This window comes from Amblyomma americanum, chromosome 1 (assembly GCF_052857255.1).
Source record: "Amblyomma americanum isolate KBUSLIRL-KWMA chromosome 1, ASM5285725v1, whole genome shotgun sequence".
NCBI classification, from domain to species: Eukaryota; Metazoa; Arthropoda; class Arachnida; order Ixodida; family Ixodidae; genus Amblyomma; species Amblyomma americanum.
In genome coordinates this window covers 296,200,423-296,217,753 of record NC_135497.1, presented here as the reverse complement: position 1 = coordinate 296,217,753, position 17,331 = coordinate 296,200,423, and the positions used below count along the sequence as shown (strand labels likewise).

The 17,331-nt window shown below is 47.7% G+C and overlaps 1 protein-coding gene across 2 annotated transcripts in view; it reads right to left on the bottom strand.

The window, feature by feature from the left end:
• LOC144115262 (histidine ammonia-lyase-like) overlaps nucleotides 1-17,331 on the bottom strand; it is a 55,920-nt gene that overhangs the window by 28,412 nt on the left and 10,177 nt on the right. The window lies entirely within an intron of this gene.

Here is a 17,331-nt window from a genome sequence, read left to right as displayed (position 1 = left end):
TTCACTTTTTTTTTTGCTGCGAAGACGCTGAAGTGTGAAACAAGTAAAAAAGGCTTAGGAAATGAAGGACATTCAACATAACATTGAAAATATTGTTTTTTCACTTGCAATAAATCTGAAAGATGACCAAACACTCGTTTGATGGAGGCGAACACAATAGACGCCCCTCTGATGTGCGATATCAATGCTCGTGATAGAACTCCGCCGAGAAGTTGAAATTAATCCGGAGCCCTCCACTACGGTGTCGCAGCCTCTTCCTTCTTTCACTCCCCCCATCCCTTTCCCCACGGCGTGATTCAGGCGTCCACCGAGAGTGAAACAGTTATTGCGCCTTTCCTTTCCTCATAATATTATTAATAATAATTGGGTTTGGGGGGAAAGGAAATGGCGCAGTATCTGTCTCATATATCGTTGGACACCTGAACCGCGCCGTAAGGGAAGGGTAAAGGAGGGAGTGAAAGGAGAAAGGAAGAGAGAGGTGCCGTAGTGGAGGGCTCCGGAATAATTTCGACCACCTGGGGATCTTTAACGTGCACTGACATCGCACAGCACACGGGCGCCTTAGCGTATTTCCTCCATAAAAACGCAGCCGCCGCGGTCGTGTTCGAACCCGGGAACTCCGGATCAGTAGTCGAGCGCCCTAACCACTGAGCCACCGCGGCGGGGCTCCTTTCCTCATAATTACAACCAATTTCAGCACACGAAAAGATGCGCGCTTATATTCCTTGAAACGAGTTATAGGAAAACTCGAAAACTAGGTAAGGGAAAATCGCGAATGTCTGCACTGAGCTAAGTGAGATAGTTCGTGAGGTTCCGTCGCCCGCGAACTTAACCCAAATTCCTGAGCGCGTGGCTTGGACTGACGCCTACGCCGTGGACGGTTTGCCGCAGGGCCGGACACCATTCTGCGTGATGAGTTAGCGACGGTTCACGATAGCGAGTGCCCTGCAGTGACCCACCATGGATCCAGCAGACAACGCCCCGTGGCACTGGCATCAGTCCAAGCCACGCGCTCGAGCATTCGGTACACATGAACCACTACATAACTAAAGCAGAAAATGACTGCTGTCATCACCAAACTTCTCACTGGCAAAATATGGTAGGGCGACATCTCGCCCTACCATAAGCTAGCCTCCCCGGTTAGCTCAGTTGGTGGAGCGACTGCTCCAGTGAAGCGGGGGTCCCGGGTTCAAACCCCGGACCAGGACAAATTTTTCTTTAGCTACGAACGAAGTTTCTGCAGAAAAGGGACAATTGTTGGGCTAGTTGGTTCCTGATACTAGAACGGAACAGCGCGAGAACACGGGACTGTGTTCTTCCGTTCTGTTGTCCTGTGTTTTGGCGCTGTTTCATTCCAGTTTCTGTGGAAGCTGTGCAGCTTTCCTTTGTAGCCATACGACTGCACTTGGGTGAAGGCCAATGCGTAATTACTCCCTTATTGCAAATCTACTCCACCTAGGCGGGTTCCCCTAAAACATTTTGAAGAAGGACGGCAGATTGGGCGAGACTAAAACATTTGATCAACTCTTCACATACTGTCGGGAGCACTCGAGCTACGGTCATCGACGTCACTCGAGTTGATCGCAGTGACAGTATACCAGCAACGCCCCCTGTCGAGAGAGGCAAAGAGGTGGCCGTTTTAGTGTATAGGCATGCCAGTTTCCTTGTTCTGATCCGGGGCGCTCCTTCCTGCTCGGAGAAAACGCCGAAAGGCTTCGTAAGAGCAGCGAGCCACAAAGCGGCGCGTGGTATGCGCCACTTTATCTCCCAACAGTGCAATTCCTAAGCTTTGGGTGTTCAGTTATTTATTTCAATACTACAAAAAAAAAAACATCATCCCAGCAACGTGCACGAGTGCCTAATTTTCTCTGCAGAGGCTGGGGCGAAACGCACCCCCGCCGCCTAAGCCGATGCCAAGCACCACCGCTGTTCGGCACTTCGTGCTGTGTTCGATCGCCTATCGTTCAAATGCCCTAGTTGCTGCGCTCATATTTCGCTTTACCAAATCTCGTAACCGTTCAGTCGATTTTCTTTTGTAGCGAAAGCTACATTGGCCATGAACTCGCAGTTTCGCCGTGCTCGCATTTCCACTGTGGTCGTACCGCGCCACGTGACCAACCACGTGACTGGCCACGTGACCAGCCGCGTGACGAACCACGTGACAACAACTAGCCGGACAACCAGACTAACCTGGACTTGCAGTCAAGATTAACCAAGGCTAACCAAGCTATGCCTTAGCTTTCGCGATGTATATGCTGGCATAGCCGAGCTAAGCCACTGCCATTTTTTTTTTCTTGTCACTTTTGGTCTAGTAAACTATTTCTACATTCTTCTCTGCAACGAAATTTTCTCGTAATTTTGCTTAAACGCGAGTCCACACTGCACAATAAGACATCAGAGAGGTGACCGGACGAAGCGCAGAGTTCTGAAGAGTATAATTGTAGTTAAATACTTTGAGAACACAAATCAATAGCCCGGAAAATTCGGAGGACACTTAAGCTCTGCCTTAAGGATATGACACGATAACATTAATGGGTCCCTTCAGCGGTCTGCAGTGACCATTGACGTGAGCCTGGCGCAGCCTCCAGCATTTCTGCTTGCCTTAATTTCAAGTGTCCCGCACTGGAAATTTCTACGCGTGACGTCACAACCCCGTGGCATATCACGTGACCACATGTCGCCACTCGAAATGACTGACGTCACCTTATATATACGAATGGACTTTTTATGTATATTTTATTAATTTTATTATTTTTTATTTACCAAAATACACACAAGAGCTCGCTTTAACCAAGTTTTCAAAACGTGCCTCGATGGCATAAGCGCGGTCCATCAGCTTATGCCATCGAGGTAAACCAGTCCTTCCTCGTAGCTATGCCTAATAGAAAAATTAAGTGCCCATCTGACTATCCTGTTTGCACCCACTGGTCATAGACGTGAGAGGCCTTTGTAGGGTTTTCGTAAGGAAGTCGCCGACACATTCCATTTCCTCACTGCCCGTTTTTCCTTACAGTACCTGCACACTCTCTCCAGAAAACAGAGGACACAGTTCTGATTGAGGCGTTATTTCCTGAACCAATGTATTGGCAACCTTACCTCGCCTTTCTAGACAACAGTATATTGAAGCGGGTGCAACGGATGTGTGTTCAATCGGCCGCAAAGGCTTTCTTTTTAAAAATTCACAAGTCGACCTTACTTGTCAAAACCTAGCTTCGTACTAAGGGGACGTTCGTGCCATGGTAAGTAAACTACCGCCTGTGTCAGCGGCCGGAGACTTGATCATTGCTTTGTGCTTTGTTGTGATGCAGTGTTCTTTTGGGACATCTTTCAACAGACTCTCAAAAAAGGACATTGAGATCACGCCTAAAATTTGCCTAAAATGGAAGGTTTTAAGGTTCCATCTGATATTTTTGTGCTCATGGGCCTGTTTAGACTATGAAAGAGCCGCCTAATAGATCGCCACCCAGAGCCGCCACCTTCACAGCCGTCTATGTGTTCAGAGAGCAGTGTGCTTTGGTGCGGCGGTACATGCTGCTCACGATCGACTTCCTGTCTGGCTGCTTTTACTCGATGCATGTGTGTGCCTCCTGAAATTTTGATGTGCAGGAAGGATGACAGCAGGATGCAGATATGAATATCTATGATGGGTTCGCGGGATGCGGCTTGGTTAAGTAAAGTTAGAAGCCTGTCAGTGTTGTGGGGCTTCCGTGCAATAACGAGAAAAAACAAACGAAGCGTTTTGATGGCGTAAGGGTATCGTGTCGACACGTGACCCAAGGGTCACAGGTTCGATTCCTATTTAATAAAATCAATTTTCTTTTCAGCGCAATTAATTTACATTATTTCATGACGTAATGACGTTTTATTCATGCTGCAACGATATAACCCGAGTTTTTCGAAGGTTTTAATCGCTTGCAACTTCGCAGCTCGGCGTGTGACGTCACGTTAAACTCGACGTAGGTGGTCACGTTGTCGTTCTTGGTGTGACGCCATGCTGCTTGTTAACTGGTCCAGAGCCTGTGACATCGCATCATCGTCGACCAATGGGAATTTTGTTCTCACGCGCCAGGGGTTGCCGCCGAACGGAATTTCGTTCTCACTCCCTCAGGACTGCCGCCGATAGTGCACTCTAACGCACTCTAAATGTGCTTCGCCCGCACACCAAGCCCAGCTGATCCTCCCTTATCCCTACTCCTCTCCTGGCATACCTGACGGGCTTCTTGTGAGTTCCAAAGTAAAATATGCATCTTCACGGCAAATAATATGCCTTTTGTCTAAGCGAACACTTTCCAAGATTCTTTAACATAGGAATTTTAACACTAAGGAAGGAATAGGAGGTGTTAATTTTGCTTCCACTATCCCTGAAACCTGAAGGCGCTGGAAGGTTCACCATGCCCTCTTTGGTATCTGGATGTATAGATTTACAGCCTATAACAATATGCTTATTGTATTCTACACTGATCCCGCTTGCTACAAAAAATCATTTCCTGTTCATTCTTCACTGTCTGGTACTACAGAAACTTGACCAAACCTCGAATGGAAGGGTACTGCTCGTTTAATTATCATACAGGGTTTACTTGCTGATTTCGCGCTTTCTATCTCTGTATTTACACACTAATTCTATTGCCCTCAGTATTTTTGTATCCACTTAGCCGTGTCAGTTTCGTGGACTTTGATTTTGATGTTCGTGACAACTTCCTTTCCCCTGTTGCTGCCTGCGTAACCTGCCATAAGCTTTCTAGTCCTTTTTCTACATCACGTGTTCGCGTTATTACCGCACAAATACATGAAGATTTGTTGTCGTGCAATGGGCCTCTACACCTAAACTGCCCGTCGTTCTTTGCTCAATCTCTAGTCTTTGTACCGCCTCTGATTTTAAGCAAGTACTGCGTTCGCAAAACTCCGCCTCGGAATCACTACACTCTTCCACAGTCCTCGTATTACTCCGTATCTAACGTGTCCCCATAGTGCTTTATATGCTTCATTATGACCACGTTCTTCTTTTCTTTCCTCTTTAACTGTTCTTGGGTTTTTAAATATTTTCTTTCTTCATCAGTTCACAGCCCCAGATATATGTACTCCCTTATACCCACTACGTAGTCTCTCCTCAAGCGATATTTTGTTCTGTGCTTCCCGTGCCTCAAAGGGCGACCAACTTATAACCCTCTGTACAGCTTCGCTGTTGTCCTTCTATGAGTTCCTAGATCTAAACTGCCCTCTGTTCTTTGGTTAATCTGCAGTCTTTGTACCACCTCTGATATTTAGTCCAGTACACGTTTACAAAAGTCAACCCCGGAATGACTACACCTTTCCACAATCCTCGTATTGAGTGCTTAATATCTATTAATTCTCCATAGTGCTCTACACTTCATTATAGCCGCGTTCCTCTTTTCTTTTGTCTTAAGCTGTTTTTCAGGTTTCTCTAAAAATCCTCTTTCTTCGTCTATCCACACCCCCAGATATCTGTACTTCCCTATGCGCGCGGTATTTCACGTCCCTGTATTGATACTGTTCCGATCCCGCTATAGTTTAATAACATACCGCCCGATCTTTCAACACTGCATTCGAATCCAATGTTTGCTTCTTCGGACCCACATATATCTGAGAGGAGTTGTATAGTTCCCTTTGGCTATCTGCAAAAAGTATCACACCATCCACGTACACTAAACGTGGAAAACATTGGGCTTTTGTTGGCCCTAATCGACAAAACACTAAAGTAAACCCAGCTCTGTTCTTCTGTAGCATGTGTTCCATCCTCGCTATCATAGCAACGGTGCTCCTTGTCGTCAGTGCTGTGTATGATTAATTCATGAACAGTGACGACAAGGCGTAGCCTTGCCGTAAACCTCTTTCTATGTTCACCTTGATTAGCGTCGAAAGTTTGACAAGTTGGTACAGATTCATGGTAGACAACACGGACTGTGGAAACGGAGATGGGAGAAGCGCTGGAAGGGTCCATCTCGTTTATTTCCTTCAGTGATTGTTGACCACCGCGTTGTTGTCTGTACCATGAGTATTTTCATATCATGCGTACTATTTAGCCTTTGCAGTTTATTTTCACTCTAATACCCTTGTATACCACCCTTACAAGCTCTATTACGTCGTCATCTAGTCCTGCTTCGGTTAGAAAGTCCCACAGTAATCTCCGACTTATATTGGCATATGCACCTTTTGTCTAGAAAAGCCCGCCAAAGCGGCCTGTTTTGTGTCATAACTATTTCAGTAAACTGCTTTACTACAAACAGAAAGTCTTCCAAACGTTGGCCCTGTCTAAAACCATCCTGCAGTTCTCCCAATATTCCATTTTTCTCAATCCATATTTGTAAGTTTGATTTGATAGCCCGTATCACAGGCCTAAAAACGTTTGAGGTCACTGCGGTAACCCAGCATTGGAGGAATGCGAAAGCCTTGACGCCTAGTCGTTTCTCTCTGCCCCTCTTTTCCTCTCTTTGCCGCTCTTTGCTTCACTCGTCGCCTCTCTTTGCTTCACTTGTCCCTTCTCCTCACATTTATTCGATTAAGCATTGATGTAAATTCATCCAATTTCCCAATTACCAGAATTAATTGTCTTACTTAATCAATTTCCATCAATTGCTCATTCTGAGCTTTCAAACTTAGCGCCACGCTTCTTTTCAAATTTGGCGCCATGCATTGCCTTCGCCCACACTTCCGGGGACGATGAAGAAGGAACGCCCAGCGAAACGGAGCGGCGAAAGACTGATTTTGCAATTTTGCAATTCGACTGAGCTAATTCCGCGCGGCCAGCTGTAGCTCTCGCGTCACTCCAGGTTTAAAAAGAGCTAAACCACAGCCACTTTTTTTAGACGACGTACCCCGGTATTGCTCAAGCATGTAGACCGGCCGCAAAGAGCTTTTGTTAACGGCAAATCGTAACTATGCGCACTCAGTGTGCTGCAGCTACAGACCTCGATCGCCCGAGCCGTGACGTAGGCACAGTGCACTCAAGAAGTCATGCACCGATCACTGCCTAATTCTCTACATGCTCAGTTGCTGAGTTTTTCCCGTCCTCAATTATATTTAGAAGCGCTAGTAACGCCCTCTTGACCATGCAGCTGTCCTAAGGTGCCACACACTGTTTTTTTCTAATGCCGTGCGACCGCGCTCGCATGTCACGCAGCTAATGCGCCTTTGTGATGTTGTGTACGTTATGAGCAAAAACCGATGCGCGAGTGTTTTTGCAAATGTTTTTCAGGCTTCCTGCAATCGATCTGCAAGCGATGCAAGTTTGCTCTAAAAATGGAAAATGTAGCCATTTTATCGAGACGCAGGAATGTGTATCAAAGTTACAAAGTGCGACACTTCAATTCCTTCGACACTTTCAAAACACTTCATGCCGTGCAATTTTGTTATCGCTGCGGCAAGCGGCAACAACTTACTCCACGCCAAAGCCATTCCGTCTTTGGCCAGCTTGAGGAGCAAGCCAATTAAAGGCCAACTGCAACGAAATTTCACTTTGGCTAGAATGCTTCTTAATGAGCTGGGTACGTCATAGAATCAATCGTGGCAAACTTCCACGCTGTTTAGAAAACTGGTATTGATGTTGCAAGTCTTTTTAGGACGGACGAATGGGCGGATCGTCCCCTTTGAAACGGGGCGGTGGCAGTTGACACCATGTTCGGCTTTTTATTTAATTGAATTGGAGAGACATGGGAGAGGCCTTTGCACTGCGGTTGGCGTAGTCAGGCCAAAGATGATGATGATGACACTTCTAATGTTGTGTCACCACTATGCTTTTGAGCCACCAATCTTACAATCGCTTTTTGTAACTTCCACCATAGATTCCTTCACCTGGCCATTGTTATCTCTAAACCCTAGGGCCTCGGGGAGAGTGAATGTGCCTGCATCGGCACCCGGATGGATGCCGTTACATCTGAGCATAAGATTCACAATTGTTTCGACAAATTTAACACTCACTGCACATGTGTTATCTTCTTGGTTATATTTCTTTTTGTAGCTGCGCGTTCTAAGACACCCCGATCTAGCTTCAAAGAGTACGGCAATACCTATTAAGTTATCATAGAACGATTCCTTCATGATCTGCCTTTTCCTATTTCGATATAGGTCTAAATTCTACTTCTTTTTAATTAACTAATCCAGTTTTTACTTCCTCCGTTTTTTGCCTGTCCTTCAAAGCTCTTTATTTCTCCGTCCGTGTGTCCTGCATACTTACTGGTTAATTTAATACCACCAGTTACTTACTGGTCGACTGCGCAGTCAAGTTGTAAGCAGCAGCTTTTAGCCCTGGAGACAGTCCAGTATTCTGGTAAATAAAGACTTAAATTGAATTTCCTAGTCATTTTCTCCATTGTGAATCAACGCTCTTTCTCTATAAGTACTTGAATACCTTAGCTGCCCACCTGTTATCGTCCAATTTCCCCAGGCGTTCTTCATATGATATTTTACTCTGAGCTTCCCGTGCTTCGAACGATGCCCAACCCATATCCCCCTGTACTGCCTCGTTTGTGTTTTGCAGTGGTCACCTAGTTCTAATCTTACAACAGCCCTCTCATTTATTCCTAATCTCGACTGAGCTTTTGCCTTAGACACAACCCGGTAACTCCGGATCAGTAGCCCAGCGCCCTAACCACTGAGCCACCGCGGCGGGTACTTAGTAGAGGGCTGCGGAATAAAAATTGAAAATTGGTGTTTGAGGAAAGGAAATGGCGCATTAACTGTCTCACGCATCTCGGTGGACATCGAACCGCCCATTAAGGGAAGGGATAAAGAAGAGAGTGAAAGAACAAAGACAGGAAGAAAGAAGTGCCGTAGTGGAGGGCTCCGGAATAATTTCGACCACCTGGGGATTTGCACGCCGATTACGCCATAGCGCGAAAGCGCCAGCCACGATCAGCAGTCGTGCGATGCGATCGTGAGGGCACCTATACCGTTTCCCAGAAATTTGTTTATACCCAGACTTCGGAAACCGGCACGAATCGCTCTCCAAAAAACACGGGCAACTACATATTGTTGTGCCATGTGACGATCGGATTCGCCACGGTGGCTCAGCGGTTAGGGCACTCGGCTACTTAGTCGGAGTACCCGGGTTCGCACTCGACCACGGCGGCCGCGTTTCGATGGAGGTGAAACGCAAAAGGGGGCCCGTGTGCTGCGCGATGGCTTGAATTCACGCGATCGGCGTTCGTCTCGCTCACAGTACACAACTGTAAAGGGCGACCCACATGGAGCGAACTTGCACGGCGAAGTTCGCGCAGCAAGCACCCCGCAACGTCGAATGAATGAAATGAAAATGGGTTTTTGAGGAAAAGAAACCCCGCAGTAACTGTCTCATATATCTCGGTGGACACCCGAACCGCGCCATAAGGGAAGGGATGAAGGAGGGAGTGAAAGAAGAAAGGAAGAAAGAGGTGCTGTAGTGGAGGGCTCCGGGATAATTTCGGCCACCTGGGAATACGGGCGCCTTTTGCGTTTCGCCTCCATCGATACGCGGCCGCCGCAGTCGGGTCCGGGCTACTCCCGCTTAGTAGACGAGCGCCTTAATCACTGAGCCACCGCTGGATCACATACGGCGAAAAACAGGCGGCTGCCGCTAGACCGCTGCCGCCGTGATTCCAGTGTTGCTAGAAACGGCGTGATTCTATATACTCAGTAATATGCAGGAAATGACAGGTTTTATTTATAATTAAGCCATTATTTATTCAGTGGCGACAAGAAGACTAATTATTTTTGTGACCCCTTTCTGAGCCAAATCATCGTTAACCTGTTTGAGCCTCCCGCGCTTTCTGTCGTCAAACAACGCGTACTGGCTAACTTAGCAGCTATGAAAATCCAGAAGCAATCTGAAAATTTGGCACGTTTCATCGCTCAAAATTTGTGGTGCGGGCATCTTCAGACAAGGCGAAAGCTTCGTGCGCCTTTCTTTTGCCGTGAACGTTAGGCACAGTACTATGTGGTGAAGCGACAGGCCATGCGCAGGCCCTCCTTCAATAGGCGCGGCCATGTTGCCCGGCGGGTAGAAGTCGGACGCGGTCGCGCACTGATTGTTCCGCACTGACAATCCGCATTGGCCGCTTCCGGCGAGCGGCTGACCCGGCTTAATCGACTTTCTTAATCGAGTTTTTCGCAGGCAAATAGCTCCATGTGGGTCGGCCTTTCGCGAGCCCGCTCTCTGGTTTCTATGGCCAGCAGAGATCCTCCGAAACACCCCAACTACGGCGCCCGTCTAGCAGTCCCGATTGGTCCGTTTTTAAATGATTTCCAGCACTTGGTAATGGACGGCCATTCTCCAGTTTCGCTTTGAAAAACGATGGCTTTTGCGAGTGATTCCTGACGCACTCAATTCGATTACGAATTCCATAATTTGTTTTCAGTACTGTCTCTTGAGATACTTCTAAAAAAAAGCCCTTCTGCGGAGCGAAAAATTTCATTGAAGTTGGCCTTTAAGTGCCAGAAGCCACCAAAGCGTGTGAATTTCTCACCTGCAGGCACGGCTTGGCCAGCGTTTTAAGCCCATGCAGCAGCTGCTGTAGGCTCTCTTTAGCCAAGAGCACTTTGCATGGCAGAAGGCAAAAAATTGCAAGCCGGAAATCTAAAACAAAATCTGCATCTTTTCTTGCAATATGGTAAGCAATATACGACCGCTTTCCTCTAGTTAATGTCGACTGCTAACAGTGCAACATCTGATTCATACACGCCTTACTCCTTGTTTAAAATGTGGCGCTAGAAGCAAAACTGAACCTACGCTGGATTTGCGCCAGGTTCTGAAAAAGCGCTGATATAATTTCAAATTATGACTCATTATGCAGCTGGCCGATGCCTGTGTACGCAGCTGCTAACTCCGGCGCGCACGGTAGTTTGCGGTGCCATAAGTTGCTTCAGGCCAACGAATATGTACACAAGGCACAAAATAACCCCTCACTCTTCCCTATCAAGCGAATTTTCGCTCACATGAAAATAAAAATGGCTGGCGGTTTAACAATGCTAAGCAAGAAATATTGAGCGAAAGCACGCTTTTTTGCTCGTGGACACCACCGCCACGTATTTCAAAGCGTGATTGAGGTGTCCACTGACACAGGGAGCCAACTATGCGCCTTTCCCTTCCTCCGAATCAACGGAGTGTAAACCTTCCGCTGGTTTTGAGAAAAGGAAAGGCGCATAACAGCCTCAATTTTTAGGTGGATGCCACCGTTTAGTCACAGCGCTATTGAGGTTTCCACTGAACAAGTGAGCCAGTTACACTTGCTTCTCAGAGGCATGACAGACATGAACACACCGCTGAAACCCGAGAAGTGCGACTAGAAGTGCTTTCGTAGTAAAATAGCGATGATAATGCGTAAAGATGGAACCGATGCCTAAATGCGCACATTGAAACGACAGCGGTACAAAGTTCTACTTATCGACGCGCTATTCTTGCCATCTTCGGCGTCAAACTTCGAGCGAAGCAGAAGACGCGGTTGAAGCATGCTGGCGCTGACTAAACGAAGAGAAATGACCTAAATTTCGTGAGAGTTGAGCAGCACAAGCAGCGCAGCGGCTGCAGCTTGGCTTTTTGAAATGCTACCAGCAAGATTCCTGACATCTTCACCGATGTCAAGAAAGCACGCTCGGCAAGCGACCACCAGACGATGCACTGGCTCGAGCGAACCCATGACTGAACTGAACCAAGAGCGCAAAGAGGCCGACTGAAGGCAGCGGGCGCAGTGTTGCCAGACCGGCAAGCAGCTCCGCATATCGTTAATTAGATTGATGACTGTCAATAAATAATAATTACGTTCTTGTAAACATAGTCTGGTGGCTGGTGCCAATCATGAGCTCATAGCCACGGACAGGACGATGCCGTATCCGTTTTTGAAACGAAAACTCAAAGTAATTCTCTAGCGGCCCAGCAGCGCGAGAAAAAGTTGCGCTTTTTTCCGATCGAAACCGAAACACAACACATGAGGTGCGAAGGAATTTCAGTGTTAACTATGTGCAAACGCACCGTCAGCTGGTGAGTGTGCCGTGCCTGCGGCGCCGGATTCGCTCTGCCTGCGCTATTAGTCCTCGACAGGCTTTTTCTTTTGCTTCGTCGTTGGTGCAAGAAAAAAATTGTCAGTGTTTTAACTTGTTTAAAAACCGGAACCGAAACCGACCGAAGCGCTCGGTGTCAGACTCGATTTCCAGGAGTGCAACTGATTATAGTGCGAAAGCACTGTTTTTTTTTTCAGTTCAGTTCAGTTCAGTTTTATTCCTTAAAGGCCCCCATTCAAGGGGGTGTTACATAAGGGGTTGGACTGCAGTTGAGTGTAGGAAAAAAACGGCGATGATTATTTAGCATTGAAGATGATCAGTTACACAATTTTTAAGAGCAGATGATGAGGTGATGTCCACGATGGCACAGGGTAGGCCATTCCAGTCTGTAGCTGCTCGAAAAAAGAAAGAAGCGGAAAACGTTGTAGCATGCGATGGCGGGCGCGCAACTTGAAGGGGATGACTGGTGTGGTGAGATACGCGCACTAAGCTCGAATTTCAGGGATGGTGGTGGTGGTGGTAGTGGCTTTATTAAAAATAATAGTAAAAAGGAAGGAAAGATTTTTGCTAGCCCCGGCATCTGCCATCGATACTGAAGCACCTGAGCTGGGGCAGCGGAAATACAGGACAGCAGGCAGAATGGAGAAATGAAGTGAAAGAGGTGAGGGAACAGGAATAGAGGACAGGGGGAGAAGTAATATGTACAAACTATTTACACAATAAGAAATGTATCCAGGTTATGCGCGTGATTAGTTCATTTTAGAGGAATTAAATAATAAGAAATGTGTCCAGGTTGTGCGCGTGATTAGTTCATTTTTTTTTTTCAGGGATGGCCAGGGCCAATTTTTGGAAATGGCCCGGGCGAAATTTGGAGGCCACCATCGTTTTGGGCCCGGCCAATTATGGTTGCGTATCGATTTTTGTGCATATCGGCGAAAGGTCTAATTTAGGGGATGGCCCCGCCCAAATTTTGGAAATTGCCAGGGCCAAATTTGGAGGTTACTATCGTGTTGGGCATGGTCAAATTCCTGGTTGGCCCGGCCAGATTTGGAGGTTTCTTTGTGCTGTGCTTGTTTAAAAAATAACGTAATAAATAAATAAAACATGGCGGCGCTGTTGCTCGGTGTCGGCCGCCGTGGTATCGGCACAAGATCGTTCGGACAAGATTCTCGGTCGGTGTTGGAGTGCGTAGGAGAGCTTTCGCACCAAAAATTGGGGACACGTCATACGCCTTAACGACGCGATAGCGTTAATGGGCCCATACATGCGGAACTGGTCATTCCCTACTTAACATTCATAACTCCGTGGGAGTCTTCATACCACTCCTGGCGCAGTGGTGCGGAGGTTAAGTGATGTGTCACTGCCCTGCGATGGCAGGTTCTCCCAGCGGTGGGGCTTACGAGACCCAGGTTGCTCTTCCCGAGCTACCTCTCGAGGCCAATCACGCCTGCCACGGTGGGCAGGTTGCTCACAATCTGGTGGGCAGGCTGTGATGACGCCACCAGGTCACGTGACCTATAGGTGGTCCACCTAGTAACTAAAGAAACATAGCGCAGGAACAAAAAGACGACGACGAGACAGGGCAAGCGCTAACTTTCAAACACAGCGGAAGAAGTGAATAGTGCGGTGTTGGCAGTGCTGAAGTAGCCGTTTGCAGTACGCAGTCATGGGGACTAAGGTGGGGGCTGTGGTATGGCTGTATGCAGTGGTAGGGCGTCATGCACGGCCATGTGTAACACACGACAACGCACGGGCGTCTGCCGCTACGGGCGCAGCGAGGGGGAGTGTGAACGTGGAGTGCGTCGTTGCGGCGTTGACAGTTATGTTCGGCTGAGCCTTGTGTATTTCCAAGTGATCGTCAAGCAACCACGGAAGCTGGTTACGCCACCTACCGAACTGCATGTAAAGTGCAGCAAGGCCTAGCCTCCCTCCCTCTTGGTCTTCGGACACGCAAAACACGTGGACGCACTACCGTAATAAACACCAGTATTCCTTTGTCCGCGGCCTTAAGCGCCTGGCTTCCTTCTTTCCCGACCGCACAGTACAAGTGCCCAACGGTGGCGACGAGGATGAGAGTGGCCAACGAAGGAATCCGGCAAAACATCATCGGAGAACGACCATGAGCCAGCACACAAGGCGTCAAGCAACACAGCGAGCGCCGCCGGTAAGCACAAGTCGCCTGCGCACCTAGAGCCGTACGACGAGTCGATCAGCGACTTGCCGTCGAACGAGGAAAGACTCACCTCATGCTTGCAAGTCAACCAAGTCGCCCAGGATGATAAGACGCACACTTTCAAAATACTTAGCGGTCCCAATAGGTACGCCCTTCGGAAGTCGCTTTCCGCGCCGGAGCCGCCATCGGTCAGGATGTCCGAGGCCCTGAATAGCTTGCTGAGAAAACACCTGGCGCCACAGACCTCTGTCATCACTTAATGGGCGAAATTCTACGAGCGGTCGCAACGAGACAGTGAGAGCATTCCGAAATTTGTTGCAGGGCTGCGAAATGTGGCCCAGACTTGCGACTCCGAAACTTTCCTCTACCAGGCACTACGTGATCGTTTTGTGTACGGCCTGAAGCGCGCAGTTATCCAACGCGTCCTGTTTACAGGAGGAAAGAGGCTGACGTTCCAAAGGTGCCGTCGAGAAGAGCGGTGTCTGATAATACAAGATCCACTTAAACAGAGGATCACGTCGACGCCAGCGGGGGTGTCGGACGCCTATAAGAGCCGGGCTGCCACTCTTCTTGACTGCAAATTAACGGCCTGCTATTTTCCCTGCGGCTCCCCGAATCATTCGAGCAGAAGCTACCCGCACATATGGCATGTCTGCTTCAATTGCCAGCAGAAAGGGCACATTCAGCGAGCTGCCGCAGCGCTGCACAGAGCAGAGCAAGATCTCGGAAGGAAGTGAAAATACTCGAGAGATTTGACGACGGGGGCCTTGTCGACATGAATGCCGTGAAGATTTGTGACCACAACCCGATTACCTTCGAAGTGACGGTGGATTAACAGCCGCTTTTAAATAAAATAGACACCAGTGCCGCAGCGTCCAACATGCCCTTGAAGATGTTTAGGAACCTGTATGGCAACAAGAGGCGCAGCGATGGCGTAGAGGTAGAGCATCCGCCTCGCATTCAAGAGAACTGGGGCTCGAATCCCGGTGCCGCACAATAAAAAAAAAAACTCTGCGTGTCGACGGAATTGCATAACCAGGCCTGGAGTGCGGCCTGAGCTCGGTGACCATAACCGACAACGCACTCCCTCACCAGAACAAGATTTGGCCACATTGGTGTAGTACTTAGCCACAACCTTCTACGAACAAACCAGTTAACCCTCGGCCCTCAGTCCCCAGCGGCTACGGAGCAACTGACCAAGGTGGCGGTCAGACCTGTGACGCAGCGGAGGGTGCTAAGAACGTTTGGCTCCGTACAGGCCGCCATTGGAATCTCAACCTGGCAACGTTCAAGGCTAGCACTTTATCTAGTGAGGATAGCCTAGCAGTGCTGTTCGAGAAACTAGAAGGCATTAAATGGGATGTCATTGGACTCAATGAAGTTAGGAGGACAGGTAATGCGTGTACAGTACTAAAGGACGGGCACATACTGTGCTATCCCGGATTAGCGAATAGATGAGAACTAGGTGTGGGATTCCTCATTAATCAGGATATAGCCGGCAACGTAGAGTAGTTCTATAGTATTAATGAAAGTGTGGCAGCTATCGTAATTAGGCTCAATAAGGGGTAAACGCTGAAGGTGGTGCAGGCCTACGCGCCTACATCCAGCCATGACGACCAGACCATTGAAAGTTTCTATAAAGACGGCAATGAACAAAGTAAAATCACAGCACACTTTACTGATGGGCGACTTCAATGTGAAGGTGCGTAAGAAGCAGGCTGACGACCAGGCGGTAGGCGACTATGGGATAGGATAGGCTCTAGGAATAACAGGGGACAGTCATTAGTAGATCATCATCATCATCAGCCTGACTACACACACTGCAGGGCAAAGGCCTGCTCCGTGTCTCTCCAATTAACCCTCTTCTTTGACAGCTGCGCCCACCCTATGCCTGCAAACTTCCTAATCTCATCCGCCCACCTAACTTTCTGCCGCCCCCTGCTACGCTTGCCTTCTCTTGGAATCCACTCCGTTACCCTTAAGTAGTAGAGTTCGCAGATAAAAATAATTTACGGATCATGAATACCTTCCTCTGCAAACGAGACAACAGGAAGTGGACCTGGAACAGCCCCAATGGTGAGACTAAAAATGAAATCGACTTCATACTATGCGCTCAACCTGGTATCGTTCAGGATGTGGGGATAATGTTCATACAATGAACGATAATCTGACAGCTATCATTGCGCAGTAGAAGTAAGCGGTATGACGGCTCGACAGGATACTGGCAAGTTATCTCAGGAGATGAAAGACCTGATTAAGAAACGCCAAAGCATGAGGACGTCTAACCCTACAGAAAGAATAGAACTAGCAGAGCTATCGAAGTTGATTAATAAGTGCAAAGTAGCCGACATAAGGAAGTTTAATATGGAGAGAATCGAGCGTGCTCTGAAGAACGGAGGTAGCCTAAAATCGGTGAAGAGGAAACTAGGCATACGTAAAAACCAGATGTATGCGTTAAGAGACATGGATGACATTGTAATTAGCAAAATGGATAAGATAGTTTAAGTAACCGAAGAGTTCACAAATCTATACAGTAGCCAATGTAATCAGAATGTTAATGAGAGTGACAGGAGCGCACAGCACTGTATCATCCTGCCAGTAACGAAATAGGAAGTAAAGAGAGCCTTAGGAGCAACGCAAAAGGGAAAAGCAGCTGGTGAGTATCAGGTAACAGCAGATCTGTTGAAGGACGGAGGAGAGATTGTGCTAGAAAAATTAGCCACCCTGTATACGCAATGCGTTATGACCTCGACCGTACCAGAAGCTTAGAAGAACACAAACATTACCTTAATTCATAAGAAAAGAGACGCCAAGGACTTGAAAAATCACAGACCGATCAGCTTACTGTCCATTGCCTACAATGTATTTACTAAGGTAATCGCTAATAGAGTCAGGTCGACATTAGACTTCAATCAACCAAATGATCAGGCAGGCTTTCGTTTTAAGGATATTCCACAATAGATAATATTCATACCATCAATCAGGTGATAGAGAAATTCACAGAATATAACCAACCCCTATATATAACCTTCATTGATTACGAGAAAGCATTCGACTCAGTGGAAACCTCAGCAGTCATACAGGCATTGCGGAACCAGGGTGTAGAAGAGCCTTATGTCAGAATACTGGAAGATATATATAGCAACTGCACAGCTACCATAGTCTTCCAT